Source organism: Alligator sinensis, unplaced genomic scaffold (assembly GCF_000455745.1).
Source record: "Alligator sinensis unplaced genomic scaffold, ASM45574v1 scaffold257_1, whole genome shotgun sequence".
NCBI classification, from domain to species: domain Eukaryota; kingdom Metazoa; phylum Chordata; order Crocodylia; family Alligatoridae; genus Alligator; species Alligator sinensis.
In genome coordinates this window covers 1351416-1377845 of record NW_005842263.1, presented here as the reverse complement: position 1 = coordinate 1377845, position 26430 = coordinate 1351416, and positions in this window count along the sequence as shown.

Sequence of the window (26430 nt, the reverse complement as noted above, 5' to 3'; positions counted from 1 at the left end):
GGCAGAGTTCTGTGAGACCCTCCCCCTGTGACCAGGTTTCATCCCATTTATTTATACCAATGATTGTATCCCGAAGGTAGAAAATGGAGAAATTCCCATATCTCCCATTAAAAAATGCTCCCACCTTTTGCTTTTCAATAGAAATGCTTCAGGCCAGGGAGTTCAGTTATGTTATTTCTTCTGTCCCACCTAACAATGCCTCCCTCCGTTATTTCAACTAGAAATATTGCCACATTAGTCCTTGAGTTTTGTCCAATAGAAATACCACAAAAATGCCTTTTCTTTGGGGTATTTCAAGTCTGAAATACTTACAAATTGCATGGATCAACATAGCTGAAATTGTCACCAAGCACTTTTTTTTTCAACATTACCAGTGTTTTGTGGTATGCTCTCTCCTTCAGTTATGATAACACTTCATTAGATTACAGTTCCTGCTGGGAAGTAAGTGTCCTTACTTTTTAACATCCTCACTTTTTAACACAGCTTTTAAGCAAAAAAAGAAAAAGAAGAGAAAAGAGAAAGCAAGGCATGTAGGTATATATGTACGTACATACACATTACAGGAATCACTGCCTCCAAAAGGGTCAAATACATAACCTCCATGCAACAGAGCAGTAGCAGCATAAAAGTTCAGATAATGGGTATTTGGTAGGGAAACTGCCCTGTCTAAACAAAATGCCATGAGAGAACAATAAGAGATGTACACCCAGTACATTTTTACCGTCAAATTTATTTCAAGTGTTGCTACCATGTTGAGTATCACAAAACTAGGCATATCCATGTCTGAAAACTAGAAACAGGGGCTTTCTTAAAATCAATTCCTATATATAAATGTAGTCATCTAAAATATTAGCGCTAAGGACCTTGTGCTTCGTTTAGCCAGCAAACTCCTCCATTGATTGTTTACATGTACAAGATATACAGTCAAAATGCTGCAGTGTTTCTTCTGCTATCCATCGGAGAATGAAGGCAGCTGAAATTCTGCTCCTTTGGACAGTAATCTGTTGGAAGGTAATTAAAATGGTAACATCTTCTCTTCACCCATCGCCCCCCAAACTCTATAAAATGGTGTTTGGCATACAAAATGTTACGGGGAGGGACCAGAGGCCAGTAAGGTTAGAAGCAGAGGTGTGGGGAGCCATTCTCTACATGATTATTCTCCCTCATGACTGTATAGATTTCTCCATGCAAGGCACCAGTGACCATATTAGCATTATTTTGTGGTATGTTCACTGCCACTATGCACAGTCAGGTACATGCTGGGAGATGAGTTTGCTTTAGGTATTGGGAGAAAAGCCATTAATGACAGCTCCTGTAGAACACTAGCCATCATGAAAGAAGTGTGTGCATTTTTGGATGGGATAAAGTATGGCATAAAAGGTACTCATCTCTGAAGCATATGTCCAGAAACCTCTCCAGGTATGGCAAGTTTTAGGATACAAGCCCCTTCCCCTGCATGATTTAGCAGCATCTTTACAGTCTCCAAGTTGTGGAGTTTCACATACACATCCCTCCTAAAAGGGGGCAAGATTTGAACCTAACTTAAGTGTTATTATAGCAGCTGTGACCCTGAACACAGGAAACAACGCCTCCACTAAAGTGGAACACCAAATACCAACACCCCCTCATATTGGATTCATAGTACAATCTCTTTCTGAAGAATGTGACTCAGAAGTGGAGAAGGTCTCTTTTCCCATTCATGTCAAGCTTTTCCTTGACTTCCAGGCGAGCAGGGTCAGAGCCTCAAAAACCAAGGAAAACATGTCTGTATTCAGTTCGTTAAATACTTAATTCAATTACAACATCTTAGACAACCACTTTATAACAGACACTGTCTATTTTTCTTTCTGTTCTCTTGGGTTATATTTTTTAGCTAACACAACTCTGACATCTGTAACATCCCAGCATACACTAGAGATTATGACTGGGAATCGCATGAAATGCTAAAGAGCATGAAGAATTTGTCATTTTTTAATAGATGGGCCACAGAAATTAGAGAAAACATTTCAGTGATCTTCAAAAGCAAACCAAGCATGGATGACTTACACTGTGTGGAATCTTGACTTCTGAATTCAATTCCCAGACTAAGCCTTGGACATGTACTAAGAAGTTGCTACATCATGGAGAGCCTTGCTCTCCTCTGACTCACTGTTTTTAAACTGAGGTAGCCATCCAGACTTCTCAGGTGTGCAATCAAGCATGCCCCACAGAACAAGTACACAAGCCAGCAACATCTAGGTAGACCTTTTCACCCAAGCCAAAATATGATTTTTCCAAAACTATTCGGCACTCCCCTGAGCTGTTGAGTAACTGGGTTAGAATTTGTATTTGTTTGCTTTAAACACAATGGAATTGTTATTGTGCAACTACATTGCCCTGTGCAGCAGACAGCTTTTGCAGGCTGTCTGCTGCTTTGTATTTATGAAGTATCTATGCTTTTAAAACAAAGGGCAGCGATCTTGCTATCGGGGCATTGTTTCTGTGTTACTGCAGAATCATGGCCTGTTGACAGTCATACCACCAACTCCCCCTCACTCTCACAAACAACTTCAGTGGAGCCATCTTCAGGGCAAAAGGGTTATTGCAAGTAATATGCGAGATGCAAAAATTTATTAGGGCGATATCTTTTATTGGACCAAGTATGTAGTCGGGATAAAGTTCGACAAGCTTTCAAGTGCAAGACATTCCTCTTTCTAGAAGGAATATGTTAACATTAATTTGCAACCATATAATGTTAGAGTCCTCCCACTCTGCCCCAGACCCTTCACAGAGCAAGGCTTTCTTTCCCAGGTGTTCCATGTCCAAGCAGACTATGGAACTTGATTTAATGCCATTGGTAATCAGCACCCTCAGCTGAATTAAAAACAGAGCTGTAAGTTTGAACATGCCCTTTCTTTCAAGTCTTTTTTATTTTCCAAAAACATCAAAAAAGAATGACACTCCTCAGCCATATGGTAGAACTCGGTCTTATTCTACTTCACCGAGAAACTGAAGCCTCCAACCACAGTGCTCGTGTTGTAATAATACAGCATGTGGGAATAGGCTGAGTGACGTGTTGAATAGAGTACACGTTTTGTCCTCCTGGGATCCAGGTTTTCAGTCTAATCTGAAGTCCCATGTTAAGTGAGTAGTCTCAGCTCCATCCCTAGGGGAACCACAGTCTACATTAGAAAACCACTCCGCATCATTCAGTCAGTAGTTCCTATTTCTAAGTGTTGTCCTGTGGGGCCAGTCCAACTCTCAGGATCTCAAAATTGCACTCTTAGATGGGAGATGGTGACACAATTATACATATACACACACAAAAATCAAGTAGGCACATACACACACACACACACACACACACACACACACTACCAACTCAGGCATATACACATCCAAGGTTACCAGCTAAGTACATACATACCAAAAATTAGACAGAAATCAGTTGTCAATACTCACACATGGATCACTAATATGTATATATTTGCCAGTTCACACACACACACACACACACACACACACACACACACACACACAGGTGAGTTCCTAACTTGGGTGGTGTGCTATGTCTATGCTTGGAGTACTTGGGATACCTAGGGTGCTTGGTGACTATGGGAGGGGGAATCAAGGATTGAAGATTTCCATAAGGAGGGGAAGGAGAGAGATGGATGGGGGTTAAGATGAGAGAAGGAAAAATAAGAGGGTGAAAGTTGCCAGGGCCGGGATTAGAACTGGCAGATTGGAGGGGAGCTGGGGATGCTTGTGGTAAATTGGTGTTAATTGATTAGAGGGAAACATCCAAAGCCAGCAGAGAGGCTGGGACCAGAGCCAGAGCTGCGGGGGAGCTGAAGGGTATGTGGGAAGAGGGAAAGTGGGACTGGGGGGAGCCGGAGGGGCTAGCGGAGGCCTGGGAGCTGGAATGGGGAGTCACAGCTGCTGGAGAGGGGCTGTGGGGGAGCAGGGAAACTGTAGGGGCTTCCGGGGAAGGCAGGAGCTGGATTGCGAGACCTGAAGAGGTTTCAGGAACTGCTGGTGAGGTGCTGGGAGTCGGATAGGGGCTCCAGGGGGCAGCTGGAGAGGCTGCAGAGAGTGGCGGCAGGCGCCGGGAGCCAGAGAAGGGCTCCAGGTTCAGGGAGCCGCTGGAGGCGGGGGGCAGAAATGGAGGGTCATAGCTAAGAACAGAGGGAGAGATTGTGGAGGCAGCAGGGCAGAGACAGGCAGCAGGGGAACAGAGAGATAAACAGGAAAGACTGGGGAGAAAAGGCAGGAAGAGACCAAGATCGGGGAGAAGGCAGAGGCAAGACAGAGAGACACAGGAGGAAAAATCAGAGGGGCAGAGACCAGAAATTGGAGTAGAAATGGGAGGTCAGTAAGACCAAAACCAACTCAGGTTCTAAATTAACAGTTTTATTAAACAAACAGTATACTGTACAGCTCACAGAGTTATTGGTTCCTACATACACACAAGCACTCACACATGCACCTACACAATGGTAGCAGGAGAGGAAAAGGCTTGGTGGAGAGATTGAATTTGAAGTGTGTAGGGATAAAGTCTAGATCCTGTGTGTGGGGGAAGAAGGCGGGTGATAGCTACCTATCCTGGGCTGTGAGTTGATCCTCGATGGCCAGTCGGAGTCTTCTCCAGCAAGGTGTTGTCCAGAGGGGGTCACCAGCAGGGCCTCTGGGTGGATAGGTGGCATGGTACAGTGCTGACCCAGATGGAGAGGGCATCCCACTGGCATGCCTGGGCAAGGGTCAGCCCTGGTGTATTGAGCATGTGCACTCCAGGCGAGGACGTGCAGTTCCAGGTGTCTGTGTTGCAATAGTGGGTTGGCTGATTTCTGTAGGGTCTTTGTCTTTCAAATGCTGGGTCCATGGTTCCTGGGTGAGTCAATGGTCTGGTTGTTGAGCTGATGTTCCAGTTGTTGAGTTAATCATTCAGTAGAGGCCTGCTACCATTGTACCTCAAGCACCCTCATTCATCCCCATTCATTCAGGAACCAATTTACATGAGACTGGTTAGACATGAGTCACAGTTACAACACAGGTTGCACCCGGGTAGAGGACACAAGATGGAGCCTTGACATTAGTTTACAGATATAGGTCTAAATCATATAAAATTAATATAAAACAATAAAAATCAATATACAATATAATGCAATATAAAACAGGGGGAAAAAATCAATAGAAAACATAATAGACCACTATTTACAATATAAAAGGGGCTTATTACAATAATAGCATAGAAGAACTTGGCTTACCTAGTATTACTTGTAACCACTTATAAGGGATAGAGAGGGCAGAGAGAAAGTCAGAAATGGTTGGGGAAGAGGGGGGAATGTATTTTAAAAGAAAAGAAAAAAAAACGAGAAGAAAAAAAAAACTGGGGTTTTTTACTACATAAGCATAAGCCTAGGACAAAAATTGGCATGAAGAATTATGCTCCTCCCACCCAGACAGTGAGACAGAGGGGTCCCTCCTCAGGGTTCAGGTCACTGAAAGGAGACCCACTAGAGAACTTACAGAGCCTGATTTGTGCCCATGCCCTGGAGAAATCAAGGAATTCACTTGCCATAGCTAGCATCTAAAATAGAGTCAACACGTGAGCAAGGCTTTTTGTAACTGCATGGAGCTGGAATGTAAATTTCCCATCCAAAACTAGCAATTGCTCTTCCCCAAATTTTACAGGAAATGTAACTGAAAATGAACTGAAGAATCATTTGGATCATAGTGTCCTTAGGTTGGTCCCAATATGCTAGTGGAGATTCAGATCCTAGAGCAATGGACTTTTGGATTCAGTTTGGTTTTAAAGCTACTATAGGCATTAGACCAGGTGACTTTTGTGCCAGTCATATTTGGAAGGGGAGCAACCTTCAACCAGCATCAGGCCTTGTTGATGACTTGTATTAAATGTATAGAATAATATAGGCTTATGTGAGAGAGGTTTAGGAAGTAATCACGACCTCAGTGTCCATCTTCTACAGAACAGAAGAAGCAACATCGTTTGGAGTCATGTGATCTTACAATCCCCACCTCACATGTGTAGCCTTTTTTCAGATTAAGATTTGTGGTATGGAGCACTTAGGAGCTGGAGCTAAAAGAATTTCAAGGCCTGCTGAAATGTGTTGAATACCCTCAGTCAGTACTAGCAATGGAATGGGGAAGATAAGTTTATCCTTAAGTTTGGGGCAATTTTCAGCTTTCCTTATTCTCCCACCTCATTTCCCCTTATCAAATATCGGGTACCTTTTTATGCAGCAACACTTCCAGAAGATGAAGAATCAAATACTGCTCCATATCTATTAGGGCTGTTGCCACGTGATGAAGGGCTGTTGCCACTCTCAGAACATGCCCACTATTGTTGTCTCCATACAAACAGGAAAAAAAAAGGAGTTGCCTAGTGCTACCTGCAGCAATTACTATATGACATGGAAATAAAACTCTTTGATTTAGCTTAATCTGTCTAGAACAAATAATAGTAGCAGTAAAGGTACAGCAGTACAGGCTAGCAACCAGAACGTGAATTATCAAGGATCCAAGGTAGACATAATCTGGATGCTAGCATATGCTAAAGCCCATGGGCAACACATCTTCACTAGTCTTGAACATGTTTACAGAAAAAACAATGTCTCAGCCACTTGGTCCCACTCTGCATGTACTACATGCTGAAAATATGTTATGCAGCTGTTTTTGGCATGCCCCCAGCAATGCCTTCAGGTTCTTAGTCTTGCTCATAATGATGCTAACTGCAGCTACATGACATTTTCAGCATTCAGCAAGTGCAGAGTAGGAACAAATGGAAAGGGCCCATCTTCATGATGACACTCCATGGACATGGAACACCAAAGAATTATCCAACACAATGTGGACCTGTCCATTGTTATCTAGATAAAGCTAGCAGAGTTATGCTACAAATCACATCTTCACCTTACTGTGTAGCTCTACTCTTAGAGTGTTTCAAATTGGGTTTTAATGAGAGCTTAATTCAAACTAGATTCAGTGCTTAGAGGAATATAGAGTAGGCACCACATAGTTAGAATTTTCAGTTCAAGCCAAACAAGTCTCTTTGGGTAAATGTGATATCTTTTATTAGACCAACTAAATAGTTGGATAAGTTGTTCTCTCCCTCTGCCTAAAGAAAGGTGTTTGTACCCAAAACTTGTAAAGCACAATTTTTCCAACTATTTAGTTGGCCTAATAAAAGATAATAAAATAAAAAAAACCTTTGTCTGTGTATGTCCTTAGACCAACACAGCTACAACCAAACACTCCAATTCAAGCCAATGTTTTCAAGGCAGAAGTTTGAGATAGCATGTTCAATGATCAGTCACATCCATGAGTAAAGTCACATCCATGAGTGTTGCCCTGTGTGGTCAGGCCAATGCTCAGGATCTCAATATCATGCTGTTAGACAGGAGGGCGTGGTGTACTATTGCACACGAACACATCACCAATTCAAGCACATACACACCCTAATGATAATGACATGAAATCATACATACATAGGTTAAATACCAAATCAGGTGACAGTGTCTGTGTGTTGGTGCCTGTAGTACCTATGCTTGGGGGGCTGGGAAACTAAAGAGCAAGTGGCAGAGATCAGGGGAAAAGGCAGTGGGGACGAGGCAATAGCAAAGAAACAGGGGTTTGCAGGCAGAGAGGAGATCAGGATGGCTACAGCCACAGCAGCATGGAACAGGTGTTGGAGGTGGTGGTGAGCCAGAAGCAGGAGAGGGAGAAATGAGACAGAAGTTACAGTGGCGAGGAGCAGAGACTGGAGGAGCTGGGCCGGAACCGTAGTAAAGCAAAACCCGAACTCAAGGGTCCAAATAACAGGTTTATTAAATGAGCACTGTACTGTATAGCTTGGTTCCTACACACACAATAGTAGCAAGAGAAAGAGACTCAGTGGAAGGGTTGGAGTCCAGGTAAGGAAGATAAACAGAGTCCAAGTCCTTGGTTGAAGAGAGGATGGGGGTGATAGCTACCTATCCAGGCTGGGAGGGGGTCCTCAATGGCCAGTCGGGGTATTTCTCCAGCAGATGTAGTCCAGAGGGGGTTGCCGGCAGGGCCTCTGGGTTGATAGACAGCGTGACGTGGAACAGGTCTGGTCCAGGTGAAGATGGAGTCCCAAGGAGTCAGTCATCACTACCCCTTTTTATGGGGCAGACTACCTATGATCTCCTATGGGGAGGGCCTGTCCAGGCAAGGTCATCCCTGTTCCAAAGGGTTCCAGATGTTCATACTGAGCATGTGCAGCCTTGGCACAATGGTGGGTTGCCTCATCTTTTGTTTCTTGAATGCTGAGGGTGGTTTCAATGGCTGGGTCGTTGGTCCAGGTATTGGTTTTGATAGTGGGGTGATTTAGTAGGGGGTCCTGCTATCACTGTGTTTCACTCATCCATTCACTTTTTGTTTCAGGAATTGAAGGAAAACCAATTTACATGGGGGAGATTACAGACTTAAACCCGAGTCATAATTGCAACATACTTACACAACAGGGCATGGGGACAAGATGGGAATCTGACACACAAAATGGATACTTGACATCACTCATGCCAACCCACATCGCAGGCCTAAATCATACAATGTTAACATAGAGACACTTATGACACAATAACCGTACGGTGTCATACATTACAGCAATCCAACACACACAGCAAAACACTACTACAATAGCTCATGGTTACAATAGAAAGGGGACTTATGTACACAGGGTTTCAACTTAACTTATAACTACTTATATATATACCCATAGGGAATAGAGGAGGGGAGAGAAAGAGGCAGAAATGATGGGGAAAAGCCATCCGATTGCTACTCCACCCAACAGCAAAGTGCCTGTTGGGGTGGGCACTCATGGTGCTTTAGGTAAAGCGCCATAATTTAGAGCAGAGAGTTGCACATCTGTCAGCTCCCTCAGTGACACAAAGACAATTCTTCTTCATACTGACCCACCCCGCTGCTACTGAAGGAGTCAAGCTCTGTGCCTAGAGGCATGATCCAAGATTAAGTATGAACAACCTTTTTTAAAACAGGACAAGCTTTTATTTAATCTCTCAACTAAAAATATGATAAGTGGAGTGTTGCTGCAGGAAGATTGTTTGGACTGCTGTGCCTCTCTCTTAGAAATAATCATTTTAGGTATTAGGCCAACCTGTTCAAGCACGGATGCCAAAAATTAAGCACTTGATTTAAATCCATGTCTCAGTCCCTAAACACAAAGAAAAACTGGACTTGCAGAGATACAGAAACTGTTTGAAAGTGTTTGCCTTAACTTTAAGCAAGAGGAGACCCCACCTCATATTAAATTAAAAGGCACGAGACAAGAAACAAATAAGGTGATCTTAGACTGCTGAAATGGGCAATTAACATCTGTTAGCAGTCACTTGGTAAGATGCACACCTGCAGCATCCTGTAAATTATATTGAGCAGCAATACTTGAACAAAAGCCTAACTATTATGGAATTTCAATAATAATTACAGGGAAAAACTGGATGGGTCTTTGGGCTTAATTGCCACTAAATACAAAGCTAAACATTTTAAAACTTCTCCGAATCAAAGTAAACTCCCCTTTCATTATTGGATCTTCAAGGGAGAATGAACCAACAGCAAGTTCTAAGACTTTAAAGTCCTCTTCCATACATTAACATCAAAGAGGTTATGTATAGATTCTCGATTGCCTTGTTGGCCAATTAGAATAGACAATCACTTTTGGTATAATGTTCTGTGTCACATATCAAAATGAAGTATTTAGGACCTTTGAAGATCTTGGGAAGCACAGCTGAGTTTATTAGTTTTTAAAGCCATTGCCTTTATTTATATGGGCAATTCTTTAAAAAACAAGACAAATTACAACAGAAATGCAGACTCAGCAGCAATTTCTACCATTACATTGCTAATAAACCTGATAGCAAAAAATAAATAAACCCATTTCACAATACTCACTAACCTTCCCCCACAAAAATAGTTAAATAAAAAACCCACACTTTAAGCAACACGCAACTGAAACTTCTGAGCAGGATGGTATGCTTTGAAGCTCAGCAGATCTGGTAATTTTAGCTGAAGGGGAAGGGAATCTTAAAGTTGGAAGTTTTTATGAAGATGTGTCTCCTACCTGTTCTATCATTCATACCCGAGGTACTCCAGCTGAGATGCTCCACTCACTCCAACTCCCCCAGTGGGAGGCAGTACCTCAAGCATAAAAGGTCTCAGACTAGAGGCTCTCTCAGACCAAGCCTCAGAAATCCACAGTTAGGCAGCACCTGTTATGTAGCATTAGTGTTGTGGCAACTTATTTTGCTGAAAGTGGGCCACTGTTCTGTAAGCATCTTCTGTTTCTGGCAAATTTCAGGAAATAGGCCCAAGTAGAGGTTGCTGCAGAAATCTAACGGCAAAGTGGCAAATAACAGAAATCATGGTAGAATATTTTGTAGATGAGAGAAAATTTCTCAACCATCTGCCCCAATATAAAATGAAGGAAAGCTCTACTTTCATCAAGCAGTAAACTGGAAAAAAAAATCCAACTGGATTGCATACAGAACCAAGAATTGCAGGCCTTCAGTCATGAGGACAGGAGTGGTATTTGCTGTCTTCCGATTACTTCTCCCTGGGTACATCTACACAAGACATTAATATGCAGTAGCCTAGTTCTACTGCATATTAATGTGCAAGACAAAAGCCATGCTAATATGCTAATGTGCAGTAGAACTAGGCTACTGTGCAGTTAGCATAATTAAAAAGCCGCATGCCAGCATTACTGCACAGTAGCACCAGTTACTGCACATTGATTTAGACACAACCCCAGTCTACCACCATCACCAGTGCTCTTCCTGAATTGAATTTAACCAATGCCTCTCTCATCCAGACACTGAGTGTTAACGGAGTGGGGAAGAGAGAATGATAAAAAAAAGAAGAGTATCATCAACATACAGAAAGCACTACAAGATAGGACTGTCAAACTTCTAAGTGGCTGGGGTCCAAATATCCTGTTAGCCACACTAGTGAGGGTCATAAACCCATGGGCCCCAGCAGGGCAAGCCATGAACTGAAAGGCCAGGCACTGTGCAGATGCCCCTCCACCACTACACTGGACTGTGCACCTGTGGTCACCCCACTTATCCTACCACACTGTATGAGAACTTTTCCCACCACTGCACTGTGTACCCACACAGGCCTCCATCTCTGATGCACCATGTGGCCCTAGGCTCACCCTCAGCTCCCTCAGCCATGCCACACTGCACTTCTCCATCTCCTGGGTCACCAGGTGGACAGCCCTGCTGAAAGCCATTTTTTCATTACAGTCTTAAATTAAGAGTAGTTACACATCCAGCAATGTTACACATAATGTAAAGATAGAGGTAGATACCTCACTCCAGGTTGTCCTGGCTTCCTAAGTGCTTTACTAAACTGGAGCATGAAGGAATCTAAAGAGGTACTGATTGCAACCAAATAATTGCAGGCAGACTCTTCACTTCTGCTCGTTCTCAGTCATCATTGTCTCCAAATTCATGAGGAGAATGGCATAGCCCAAAACAACGTATTAATTCAGTGACTTGCTTGATATTAAGTAGTAGGGCTAGCCATTACATTTGGGGCGGTGGGGGAAGAAGGGGAAGCAAGGCTCAGAATCTAATGCAGGAAGAAAACGAGACCTTTCAAAATGTTTCATGAAAAAGAGGGGGAAAAAAGAAAGCCACTTGAGACAAACCAATAGTCCAGTGTTTAATGTACTCCCAGGGGATATGGGAAGTTGAAGTTCCTGCTGTAAATCAGGCAAAGAGGATACTAGATCTCTCACATCCTATGTGATAATCTGAATTTCCAGGCTACCATTTGTTTCATAGTTGGTAGGGTCGGAAAGGACCTCAGCAGATCATCAAGTCCAACCCCCTGCCATGAGCAGGAAAGTGTGCTGGGGTCAAACGACCCCGGCAAGGTGATTATCTAGCTTCCTTTTGAAGACCCCAGGGTAGGAGTGAGCACCACTTCCCTTGGAAGCTGGTTTCAGATCCTAGCTGCCCTGACTGAAGTAATGCCTCCTGATGTCCAGCCTGAACCTACACTCAATCAACTTATGGCCATTATTACTTGTTACTCGGGGAGGTGCTTAGGGGAACAGGGTGTCACCCATTCCCCTCTGATCCCCCCTGGTAAGTTTATAAATGGCCACTAGATCCCCTCTCAGCCTTCTCTTGTGAAGGCTGAACAGGTTCAGGTCCCGTAGCCTCTCCTTGTAGGGTCTGCCCTGCTGCCCTCTGATCATGCGAGTGGCCCTCCTTTGGACCCTCTCGATGCTGTCCACATCCCTCCTGAAGTGCAGCGCCCAGAACTGGACACAGTACTTCAACTGCGGCCTGACCAATGTTGCATGGGGGGGAGGATCACCTCCTTGGGCCTGTTCGTGATGCATCTGTGGGTACATGACAAAGTGCGGTTGGCCCTACTGACCGCGTCCTCACATCAGCGGCCCATGTTCATCTTGGAATAAATAGTGACTCCAAGATCCTTTTCTGCCTCTGTGCTGATGAGAAGGGAGTTCCCCAGGCTGTAGGTATGCTGCTGGTTCTTCCTCCTCAGGTGCAGCACCTTGCACTTGTCCGTATTGAAACCCATCTTGTTCTCATCCACCCACCCTTGGAACCTGTCCAGGTCTAGTTGAAGCTTGTCCCTCCCAGTCTTTCACTGTAGTCATATGTCCCATGGAGATAATCTTATAACATAGCCTACTGGTTCTAGCCCCTGGTCTAAATCAGGCAGAGCAGGAAGTTGGGTATGCAGTACATACCCCAACTACCAGTCTATTGGCAATTCTAGCATAGGCTGGGTGTAATGCCTGCTTGCCAGTTTCTTCCCAACTCTGCCATGCCTTTGATTTCTTTTTTATTGTTAATGGGAGGGGGCTTTGAAAGCCAGTAGTCACCTCATGGGGTAGACCAATCTGTCCACCCTAGCCAGCCACATCTGGGGCCTTTCACCTTCTCACAGTACTTCCCCTTTAAGGGCACACACCCCATAGGTTTCTAGAGCACTTGTTCGGATCTTAACTGTCACAGCCTCAGCAACATTTTCCTCCCTGGCCACATCTTTCACATGGACCTACTATTCAAGACCTCAGTCTTTAGGGTTTGGCCTTGCCTGGATGGCAATCCCCTTTCCTAGGGTCTACATACACCTTAATACTCTGCTCCTCTGTCTCAGGGCCTGACCTTGGGTGCTTGTGGTAGAGGAGCACCCTCAAGCATCCTTGTCCTAACCTCCATGTCAGCCCTTATTGCCACATCCAGTCCACCAGCAGATCACACCAAATTATAAATGCCAGCCTCACAGCTGTAAAACAAAATACTCCCAAACCTGTCTTAATACTTCCTTGCACTTTATGATCTCCCCCTTGCTTCTTCTCAGATCTTTGGCACTGCCTGGACACCAGTCAGCCTGCCTTCTGCAGCTGCTTTACACAGAGTTCTTTACCTTGCAGAAGCAGGGTCAGGCTGCCCCCTTCCAGTTCAGGGACTGGGCTTATATTCCCCAATCCACCCCTCTTCTGGCCACCTGATTTGTCCTTTTGTCTCTCTTTCCCCCAGTGCCAGGTGCAGCTAATTGCCTCACTAGCTGCTTGATCCCTGGCCCTTTACTTACTCAAACCCTCCTAGTAAGAGGGGCAGGGGTTCCCTGTTACAATGGGATGGACCTATAGATGAGTGCTACCTGGAACTCCTTTCTGACAAAAAAAAATGTTGTCTATATCTGTACTGAAGCGTGAAACTGCTCCACTCACTCCAACTCCCCCAGAGTTCTCAGTCATGGGAAAATGGGAATGTTTGCTATCAGCTCTATTAAGAATCTTGGAGAACCTCATTGTTCCTCTGAAGCTTTAAGGATCACAGGATTGTATAGCATCTAGATACTGCATTGTATTTATAGGGGTACATTAGAAATGCTTCCTTGAGTGATACAAATATTTAAAGATACCCATCATTTGGGAAAAGCAGAACATAAAAGAGAAAGCCCAAAAGTATAAGTAATTCACTTCTTTAACTCAAAATAATTATACAATTTTCCATAAGCTGAGTACCATGGGTCAAAATTTTTCATGAGGACAATTTGCCCCGAGGTAACAGCACCAGGGGGTCATAGGTCTAACATCTATAATAGGCAGGTACAGGAGGTAAATGCTCTTTTTTTTCTTTGTGCAGACAGTAATTAGCTAGATAAGCCCATTTAGACGATGGCATGGCAAACAATATGTTCCATATGCCATGTAACTACGTTCTGCACAATTTGGGCCTGTTGTAACAGACACCTCATGTATATTCAATGACGAAAGAAAGTACCAGTCTTTCTCCTACCTTTCTCTATACCATCCATTTCCCTATTTGTATACATAGGGGCTCTGTCTTATTAACAGTTAAACCAGAGGTATTGGATAGATTAGAAGTATAACCCAACACAGGCAGAATTTCTTCAAGGCAAAGTGGCTCAAAACAGGCCCTTTTACTAGCTAATATGTTTGCCACTGGGCAGGTGACAAGTGGTCATGGCTCCACCCTTTTTTCACTAGTGGAGTAAAATTTAAGCCCTGCTGAAGTCATTGATAAAACTCTGATCCCCAAATCCAACTTCTTTTTAGGTGGGTAAGAACACTTGTGCAGCTAAAGTTAGCACAGAAGTGACATTTTAGGCCACTTAATGGATTTTAGCTCCTATGTTCCCCCCAAAAAACTTCCTGTGCCCTTCTGGATAGGCTCAGAAGGAATATGTTCCAGCCACTTCTTCTCTGCTACAATTCTGTTCCATTGAGGGAAGGGGCATAATTGAGAACCTACATCTAATGACTGGTAGAGGAAACAGGGAGGACCTACCTTCTACTCTATTATCCTGTTGGTTGCCTGTGGAATAGATGACCCAGATTATGGGCCTCCCTCAACACAAAGGATTTGGACTCGCATCTATAACTTTCTAGTAAAGTGTCCTAACCATTGGGCAATCAACTGGGGAGGACCTTCTTCCCCTTTTGGTGAAACTGGCTTACTAGACAGCCAAAAGGGAGACAGAAAGGCAAGCTGAGATGGGTACTGCCATGGAAGGGAGGGGGGTACTGACCCCTTCATTTTCTCTCATTTGTATCATTCTGTTCTATCCAATAACTATTAAATGAAAAATTCAGAAACACAGCCGGGGAGAAACAGGATAGACGTGGATTTTGGTCCCGCTGACTTTAGTCAGGATTTCACCTTTGAAGTGTTAATTCTCAAGGGCTTAGAATTGGGACTATCTATAGAAATAGACAACAGGGGAAAAGATGGGTGGTGGGAGGGGTGGCATCTACTTCCTTCCTTTTTGTGGATCTGTCCTAGTCAGGCACAATCTGTCCCTTTGTATCCAAGAAAAAATAGGACAAAATGTGTTAGGAATTTCCTAAAACTGCCTTGAATCATATGCTGTTTAAGTAACTGTCATTTCACTGCCGGGTTCATTGACACTTAGGTCTTTAATAGTGCTTGTGGAGGAGTAGTATTTTCAGCTCTGAAGGGGTAAAGAAAACAGCCTTATGAAATCTAACCCTTTGAACACTAATAAACTGAGAGGAGGAACATAGTTGCTATGCTTAATGAATCCAAAACCTAAATTCTCCTTGCATACAATCAACAACGAATCAAAAATAACTCTTCTTCCAAAATTCTACATTCAGGACCAGAATATTTTCACAGAGGAAGTTAAAAAAAATGGAACAGATGGTTGAAGAAAAAAATAGGTTAAAGACATCAGAAACAGCTGAATAAACTTTCAGTAGTCTGAGAGAAAAAAGGAATAATCTTATGCTTTTTTTTCTTCTTTTCTATTTAGATTCTTTACATCTATTGCAGGTTTTATTCAAATTTTATAGAACTTTATACTTTTATTTTTGTAAATTCTTTTTCTTAATCTTAATGGGTGGAGGTTGCAGGGGAAATATACTTTTAATATAACAATAGAGATGAATCCAAGACTCTCATCATCTTGCTATTAAAAAATACTATAGCAAATTCAAGGCCACACAAATCTTAATGATCATCAGTAATCTACATCTCATGACTACTCCGAGTTCATTATCCTTTATTTACACCAGTGGTTCTCAGTTGAGGTGCCATGAGACCCTTTCAAGGGTCCCATAGCACTGGCACTGCCATAGCCAAGTGAAATTTTCCTGCAAGCCTTCATTTCCAGGAAGAGCATGCATGACTGAATAGGAAAGTGCCTGAAGCAGAAGCAAATGCTCCTGCCTAAATTAGGTTTTGCTCCTCTCCCTTCCTATGCTCTGCTTCTCCCTGCTACTAGCTAGCAGTTTGTAAATAGGAAATGCAAGCAGAAGCACGCAGGACTCCTTGGGGATAGGGCACAAGCAAATTTGGCTTCTGCAAAAATTGCATTTCCTATTTACAAATTTCCAGCCAATGGGGGAAGGAAAAGAAAAGGAGCAGAGCAGGGAAGGGAGAGGAGAAAAATCTAAGGAAAGCAGAAGTGCCTTCTCCTGCTGACGTTGACAACCCTACTTGAATGCAGCAATGGTTTTGTACTGTGCTTCCCCACCTTGCTGGGTACCCTACTCACCCCCACAACCTGATGGCACCAACTGCACTGCACACTGGTCTGCCTCTCCCAGCCTTAACCTGCCGGTCCCACCCCCCCAGCCCCAGCACAGACCCCCGAAGAAGCCTACCTATGATCCAGCAGTATTACAGGCAACCTGAGATGCAGCAGCAGGACATGACTGCTCTTGCTTAGATACCAGATGGTTCTGCTGTGCTGTCTGTGGAAGCTACAATCAAGCTGCACTTGCTTAGTGTTTTTACTGATAGCTAAAGTTGTTAAACTGACTTTACTGACTTTTTTAGCTGGACTTTTTTTTTTACTGACATTTGGCAACCCTAGCATCTAGCCCTGTATAGCTATCCTGGAAACAGAACACCGAACACAATAAATCTGTCAGCAGCAATCCCACAGTGCCCTGTAGTTGACTTCCTACATTTCTCTGATCTGTAGTTAGAACTAAGCCCAGAAGGACAAGTAATTCACCAGGTAATTCCTAGAGAGGCTTCTTCTGAAGGACAGGAATCACAATGTTTACAGCTTTGATGAAAGCCACATGGCAAGATATATACAGGAGGGCAGTTTAAGGATCAACCCTAAATAGCAGGCATAGCCACAGTGAAGTGGTATAATAGATTATATTCACCTGCTCCAAAACCAAAGGCTCTTATCATCTCCCTTAAGTTTGCAGTATCTGTCCTATGACACAAACGTACTTCTCATGCTATCTTGTGTAGGGCGATGAACCACATACAGCATTAATAGTCTTAGCTCAGTTTGCTAAATCACATAATAGTTTGAAAACTAGATTTTGGTTTTGAACTATTGGGATACAAATTTCCAAAAGAGTCATTCACAAATTAGCACTTTCAGCTGAATCAGGAGTACAATGAGAGCAAACTGTCTTATATTATTTATATATGTCTATATCCATTCTTAATGACAATCAGAAAGCACAGTGTGTGAATGAAAAACATTTTTAAATGTTTAATAGAACTTATATGCAGCTAATATTAGATTGGGTTTAGCTTATAGTTTTAACAAGGGACAATGGGTTTTTATTTTATATGAAGTAGTTTGTCATTTTCTAATATTGAATTCTAGAGAATAAAATGTATATGGTTGCCAAGTGTTTCATTGTATTTTTAATTTGTAAATGTCAGTTATCTAGTTTAAAAGTGGGAAAAGGAATAGGGACATTTTGTGTTTTATGAAAACAGTGCATAAAGACTTTTGCCTGAGTATAAGGCAATCATTTGTTAAGCAAAGCAATAATTATCCCAGAGTTTCAGGGGCAGATCCAGAAGGGGTGCGGTGGCATAGTCACACTCCCCTTTGCTTGTGCCAGACAGGATCCTGACCCCAACTATGGAGATTAGTCTGACCCTGATCAAAGAGACAAGATCTTCTAGTCAGGAAGCTCTGAGTTTAAATAAGGAACACTACCACACCACAGTCAAAATCCCATCATCTTTATTCCTACTGTGGCATGATTTGTGGTTTCATACCAGGGTTTTGCCTTGGGTATCTCTGTAATCAAAAAAGCCTTATTCTTGTTTTCAGGCATCATTTCATCTGAGGAAACATGAAAATGGCCCTCCTTGAAATGCCTGGCCCTTGCGTTTTAAAGAAATCACCCAAAATGTATCAGAAGTATTCCCAGGCCTGATCCAAAACCACTTGAATGATTTTCATGTACTTCAATGAACCCTGGATCAGGAACCAACACCTAGAATTCAATGTTTTGTACAAATATTTACATATGCGCAGTTGGTATAGTCAATTGTCAGTCACATCCAGAGCTGCTCTGGAAATAGCTTTAGGCCTCCTGCCAGATTGCATGTGTAAAAATGAGTACAAGATTCTTGGAGGAACCAAGTCACGCCATGGACTTGTTTGGATAATAAAGTTCAGAGGTACAGAGGATAATCTCATCAGAGAGAGAGGGTGACCAACTCTCAGTTATCATCCTTCTGTACACTTCCTTTTCAGCTAATTAAACCTTAAATCTTCACAGGAAGCAGTTTCTGCAAATTCTGTAATAGCTTGGCTTGGTATTAGAGAACATATCTCTTCCACTTTTATCTGGAGAAACAGGAAAAGTAAAGTTACAACACGTAGACCTAGAGCATTGATTTATCTTTCCATTAATATATTGCTAGTTTTCACTTCAATTTGTGCACGCTAACTCTCCAAGAAAAATGATAATATTAAAAAGGGTGGGAAAGCACTTCAAGATATACTTGCATTCTCTTTTTTAACTGGGATCTTCAATTCAGTGCTTACAAGTCATCTTTTCTCTTGTTAATATGGTAAGGAAAGCACCCTATTCCATTTGATATTTATTTTCCACATTATTCACCCACTCCATTGTTTGTATTACACTTCCTCATTATTCCCAATTCCACACATCCAAGATTTGGGAGTCAACCCTTTAAAAACTATTAAGTTAGTTTTAAAATCATGACATTTAGAAAAATAACAACTTTGGCATCTTCATATTTGTCTTCTGGTTGCAGGATTTGTTTTTGAGCTTTCCTTTATAATCATGCAGCCTATAATGAAAACCTGGGAATCTCTTGCAATCACATGAATCCAGGGGCAGGAATTTTAAGAAAAGCTGAACATTACAATGTTGATAATAAAATCATGAACATTGTTCACTGTTTCCTGCCTATGATCATTTATTTGGGCACAATGTTGTCACCGTTAGGTATATAGAACTTTGCTTTTCAGAAACAAAATTCATTTTCATTACCGCTTTAAAATGTATGGAGATGTTTATTTTAAATGTATCCAAATACAATCTAAAAGGTCGAAATATATATATATTATATATATACACACACACACACACACACACGTACATATATACACACACACACAAATCTATAGATTGCTTTATATATATATATATATATGTATATGCTCTTAACTTATACTGTATATGTTTAAAAACACTCAAGTGTGTGTCTGATGATTACATCTCCTGTGTAAAGCTTATGAATTATGTTTAACATTATGACCTTTTGCATTTATCTGTTTCAGACAGAAACTCCAGTTTGATTGCAAGGCTTTTTTTTTAGCTTCCTAACTGGCTTTCAATGGGGTCAGCTCTTGAGGCTGATGAGTATGCCTCATGACATAGGAGGCAGAAAAGAGCTGCTCCTGGCTTACTCAGAAGGTAGAACCTCAAGATCAATTTGCTCCTCTGGGAACCTAATGAGTCAGGGCTGCTTTCTAGAGCATAAGTTAACCACCAATAGGAAGGTACACCAGAGGCAGGAGCAGTGCAATGAGAATCTTCGTTTTTAGTGGTCTGCACCCACTGGTTATTTATCTTTGAAGTGAAAACTGCTCAGACAGTGCAAGTGCAAAGGTTTACTTACTCTCACTGTGGGTGCAGCTGCATAACTAGAGTGGGCATCAAGTCAGGATGGGTGCCAGAATCACCTCCTACCACCACAGAGTCTGCACCCCAATAGTATTCCCATGTCAGAAACTCTGAAACAGTCCCCACATGCTACTTTAAGAAGTGGATCATATGCCGCGGCAGCAGCAGCTCATCCAGGACTGTGGAGTTCCTGTCTTGGATAGGACTGCTGCCCACCCCCCTGAACCTGCACTTGCTCCCTACTCTCAAATTCCATGCCCACTGCCCCTGCTCTCACAGTCTGTTCCTCCTACCCCCACTTTAGCATCCCGTTCCTCCCCACTCTTGAAACATGTCACAACCCCTGTTCTCTTGGAACCATATGCCCTTCTTTGCTGTCCCTTAGGCCTTGCCCCATGCAGCAACTCTATTTGTTACACTACTGCATGGGTGTTTATCTACTGCACCCCCATGACTTGTGTACTATGACTTGTATATATGAGTGTGTCAAAGATATGGGTGTGTCCAAACCAGTGATTGTCAAACAGGCTTAGGCACCATGTACCATGAGATTCTTTGGAGAATGTCCTGAGGTTTGACAAGATAAGTACATAAGCTGACCAGATACTAGGCACAGAATACTTGTCACCATCTCAGACTGAACCAGTTCACAGAAGACTAACTCCAAATAATACTTGATTTTCCCAGCATGGTTTTGAAATGTTCCAGGGAGTTTAAATCAGTCTTAAGTGGTTTGCATGTGTAGGCTGTGTCTATACGAGTGTGGACATTTGGTTCCCTGGGGACAACTGGCACCGGAGCACCTTGTGTGGTACTGCTGGTTGTCCCTAGGGAATGCCTGTGCCACGTGCCCTCTGGCATGTGGCAGGTTACCTCAGGTGGGGTAGGGGAGGCTGGGACAAGCACTGGGCTGACCCCAGAAGCCTTACCTGGAGTTCTGGGGACCTCCTAGGGTTGCAACAGTGGTGATCCTGCCACTCAGTGCCTTGCCGGCAGCTGGAGTATGGCCCCAGCTAGCCAGGTTCCAGTTCTGAGCAGCATGCATTGTCCCCACATGTACCACTCTGCTCTTTTTTCGGTTTTTGCACAGGCTTTTTTGACTCCTGGGTATGCAGGAGTCAAACAATCCCCCCCCCAGCCCCCTCCCACTACCTTGCAGTATGGAGAACAGCTGAATGTGCAGTAAGTGGTGCTGTAGACATGTCTGCAGTGCCACATACTGCATGGCTGTGCTCATCTGGACACGGCTGTAGACTCTCGGGGGGTGTGTATTTAGAAAATTCTAAGCATTACATCTGTCCAGCCTCCTAGACCGCTCTACCTAGAGACCCAGGGACTGTTTATATTACAAAGGCTTTAAGCCCAGTGAGGTGAGCCCTTAGGGTAAAAACAGACATCAGGTTTGTCCCAGGTTCGATTGTCCCAGGCTTTGACTCACATAAAAATATGTGCAGGAAACAGTTATTTACAGACACAGATTAAATGCCAATTAACTCAAATTCATCATGATTGTCCCAAGAAAAAGTGTTTTTTTAGATACTTCATAGGTACTTAAAGGGTATGTCTACACAAGATGCTATAGCTCTGTAGTGAAGTGCTACAGCACTGTGACACCACCACTACATTCCTGTAGCAATGCACACCCTTGTTATAGAGTGTTGCTATAGCTACATTGCAGCCAAAAATAACTGTGTGGCCAGCACGGTGCAGTACAGGAAGGACTTTTACCCCATGGTCAGATTGGTATAGACTCTGATGGGTTTTGCCTTCCTCTATAGCTGATGGGGGAGAAGAAAGGGTTGGGGGTTGTGGCCCTCTACCTGGGACATCTTGAGCATATATTAAAAACCATTTATTAGATGTAGGATGTTGGCTCCAATGGTGCCTCTGCTTTACCTGTGGCAAATTAGGGTGTTCTGTCTTGTGTTGTGTCAGGGTTGACTCTAGTTTTACTAATAGGTTTGGCAATGGATTTCTATAGGATATTTTGGATAATGGTGATCCTGCCTCTGGTGGGGGTTGGACTAGATAAGCTCTAGCAGTCCCGTTCAGCCCTACTTTTGTATGAGTCTATGAGGCAATGGCTTGCAAGACTGGGCCCAGCATATATGCACATACTCCATTTGTCATCACCTGCAATAATTAAATCCCTCTCTGCTGCTTTAAAATTCTTATTAAGAAATAGGTTACATCTTGTACATTGAATACTGTCATCTGTTCATTTTGCCTCCATCGTATTGATGGAGGTGGTGATAACTGTTAGGGGAACCATAGATTACCAATAATCTGGTGGAACCCTAACTATGGAACTCTACAACTGGAAATTAAGTGATTTATATATATATGAAAGAGCTAAGTTTTTCACATTCTCGAAGCTTTGTGAATGTGAAAACCTTAGCTCTCTCTCATATATATATTATATGTAATTAGAGAATGCCCTGAGGTTATATAACATATATATGTATATAATATATATAATGTAAGAAAGAGCTATGTTTTTCACATTCCTGAAGCACAGACTTTAAGAACAACACCAAAAATCATGAGAGTTGGCAATACTGGTGTCTGTGTGTGTGGCCGTGCAGGAGATGTGGGGAGTCCATGCTTTGATTCTTTACACCTATTTTTTTCACTGCTGGTTCTAGTTTACTTTGTTCTAATTATTTTAACATATGAGCCATTTAAATGTATCTATTGACTATTTCACCAAAGCTTCATTATGACTGACAGAATCAGTCACAGGTGAAGCACTTTCCCTTAAAAAAAGGGACCTTAGTATGACAATGGTTAAGCAACATATGTAGTCATAGTTACATTATTTACATATTCACATTAGCTGATTACAACATTTCTTTAATCAAAAAGGAGACTAGGTAGCAATGGAAACAAGGCATGCAGGAAAAGTCACAAAAAGATATGAAGTTGGATGTGTCTTTAAGTTTGGTAGTGCTGACAAATTGTACATGGAAAATCCCAAACAAGAAATGTACCTAACATTAATACCAAACTATAATGCATTAATTTGTTGTCTATCTGTATATGTCAGAAGTCTTTTCATCCAGGAATCTCCAAAAGTTTCATGGTAAATAAGATTCACAGTACACCTTTAAGGTATGTAAATATTGTTGTATCATTGTCTTAAATGAGTAAATTGATGTGCAAAGAGGTTAAATATTTAGGACTCTGATTTAAAGTCAGCAAAAGCTACAAATGCTCAGTGATTCAGTAGATCAGATCTTGAATATCTGCACATGGGGATGGCACAATTGAATGCACAAATACAGACTGGGGAATGACTGGCTAGGCTGCAATACTGCAGAAGCTTAATTTTAGCCAGCAGCATGCCCTTATTGTAAAATGAAGGACAATAACATACTGAGATGTATTAATAGGAACACTACTTGCAAATTAAGGAAGGTGAATCTCCCACTCAATACAGCAGTGGAGAGGCCTCGCCTGGAGTACTGTATTCAGTTTTGCACTCCACACTGCAAGAAAGATGTGGATAAATTAGAATCCAGTAGAGAACAACTAAAATGATTAGGGGCCTGGGAAGCATGACTTATGAGGAAAGGCTGAAAGAACCTTTCCTGTGGAGAACAGAAGACTTAGGGAGGATTTGAGAACAATCTTCAAACAATTGAAAGGGTGTTTATAAAAAGGAGATTAATCAGTGGGCTCATCGACACATGATTCTACATCACCGTAGCACATCGCTACAGCAATGTAGACTCCACAGGTATCTATATGTGATAAGCAGCTACTTTGCCATAGCAGCACACTCCCACATCACAGTGCACCCCTATGGCAAAGTAGCTACTAAAAATAACAATGCACTACATGAACAACATAGTATGGGCAGTTACTTTGGCTAGTACAGATAGTTGTAACAGGCAATTACAACTTCACCATAGGGTAGCATATAGACGGGCCCTGTGTGACTGTAGAGGATAGGACTAGGAGCAGTGGTCTCAAATGGCAGTGTAGGAAATTTAGGTTGGAAATCAGGAAAAACTCTCTCTGGGAATGAGGTCAAGCACTGGAACCAAAAACCCAAAGAGACTGTGGAATCTCCATCCTTGGAAGTTGTAGCAGGACACTAAGGTGCCTGCTACTGAGAGAGCCCGGAAGACTCCTCAGGTACTGGTTGCCAGGGCAATGGGAGGCAGCAAACGACCCACACCTGCCAGCGGTCAGCTGGCTATAAAGGGCAAGGCCTGGCTCTTATGGGGGGGAGCTGAGGCCAGAGGCAGTTCCCTACTGGCATCCAGGACAGAAGGAGCTCCCTGCCAGCAGCCAGAGAGAGAAGCTCCGGGAGCAATGATGTGAGGAGAAGCCTGACTGCAGGTACCACTAGCAGAGTAAAGGGTAGCAGCTCCAAGATGTCCGAGCAATGTCGTTAAAGCCAGGTGGCTTATGTTTAAGTTGTAGCCAGGAGGCTCGAGTTTCTGTATCGTTTTGTTGTTTAACACCGGTGGTTTGGGTGAGGCTATAAGGGGATGGAGGAGGCCTCATGGGGGACTCCCGGTAGAGTGAGGACCCCAGCCCCAGTGTGGGCTTGGAGTTCGGGGGTACAGACCCCAACTCCAGAGCAGAGCCCGGTGAGAGGGCAGCCCTGCAGAGGGAAGAGCCCGGTGAGAAGGGCAGCCCTGCCGAGGGAAGAGCCCGGTGAGAGGGGCAGCATTACGGAGAAGACCCAGTGTGGGCGCGGAGAGCCCAGGAGAGGGGCAGCATTACGGAGAAGCCCCAGTGTGGGTGCGGAGAGCCCCAGGAGAGGGTCAGCATTACAGAGAAACCCCAGTGTGGGCGCGGAGAGCCCAGGAGAGGGGCAGCATTACGGAGAAGCCCCAGTGTGGGTGCGGAGAGCCCCAGGAGAGGGTCAGCATTACAGAGAAACCCCAGTGTGGGCGCGGAGAGCCCAGGAGAGGGGCAGCATTACGGAGAAGCCCCAGTGTGGGTGCGGAGAGCCCCAGGAGAGGGTCAGCATTACAGAGAAACCCCAGTGTGGGCGCGGAGAGCCCAGGAGAGGGGCAGCATTACGGAGAAGCCCCAGTGTGGGTGCGGAGAGCCCCAGGAGAGGGTCAGCATTACAGAGAAACCCCAGTGTGGGCGCGGAGAGCCCAGGAGAGGGGCAGCATTACGGAGAAGCCCCAGTGTGGGTGCGGAGAGCCCCAGGAGAGGGTCAGCATTACAGAGAAACCCCAGTGTGGGCGCGGAGAGCCCAGGAGAGGGGCAGCATTATGGAGAGGCCCCAGTGAGGGCCCGGAGAAGCCCCAGTGAGAAGAGCAGCAGTACAGAGAAGGTCCTAGTGAGAAGGGTGGCGTACAGAGAAGGCCCGCAAGGCTTAGATACGCAGGACACCCGGAGCAGGAGAACTGTGGCCAAGTGGAGGAGAGGTAGCCTCCCTATAAAAACGTATATCATCAAAGTCGTGGCAGGGGGGGAAAGGGGGGGGGAAGGGCAGGCGAGAATAGGAGGGTGCAAGTCCGAAGCTTGGCACAGTAGAGGAGGCGACAAGGGCTAGCACGGTGACCCTGCCATCCCTCCGGTTACAGAAGTTTTGAAGAACAGATTAGACGATACTTTGCTGGGGTGGTTTAGTCCAGGACAATCCTGCTTTCATCCGGGTGCTGGACTAGATGACCTTCCAATCCTACTATTTTATATTATTCTATGAAAATTAGTAGATACTTAGTGACTTTCTTAGCTTTACACACTATGTTAATGACAGAACTGAAAAGTACTCCAAATCCTGACTCTCTGTTCCCTTCTCTACCCAAAGAATAGTGCTCAGGTATGACATCTTCACTTAAAAGGAACACTTAAAAGATTTGATTTTCCTCAGGTTAAGTTTCATTCCTTATTCCCTTTGTGTGAGAATATCTAGTAAAGACTTTAAATAAAGGCAACACAGATGTTTATCACATGCTCATTCAGGTCAGAGTGAAACCCTCTTTAGTTCATTTCTAAATATGTTGGTGTAACAGGCTGGCTTTTCAAAGCCAGGTCTCAGTGCTGGCCAGCCTCCTGTTTTGGCTAAGCCCCTGCCTCACTTGAGTGCCACACCCTGATGGAAATAATATGAATGTTGTTTCTAAGGTGGTAGTCTGCTCATTGCTCAGCCTCATGATAATAAGGGCTTAAGTACACGCTTCGACCTTCCCTGCCCCATGCCTCACAGCTGTTTCTATGTCTCATCCAGTATTGGCATATTGTCAGTTCCAGTATTTCTGCCACATCTGGTATTTCCATATTATCCCATCCAATATATCTGTTTTCCCAAGTCAGTGGTTCTCCCCTCACTAGGACCACTCATCTTTACCACTCTCAGCCTGGCCGCTCTTCACACTTACTGGGCCTTCTGCCCCTCACTGGGCCACTTCACACTGTCATGAATCAGAGCAGCCGCCGGCAGCCGCCTGACTCACACCGCAGTGTTTAGATTTTGAACTCGGCAGGGGGGGAATTGATGGGTGGGGGGGGAATAA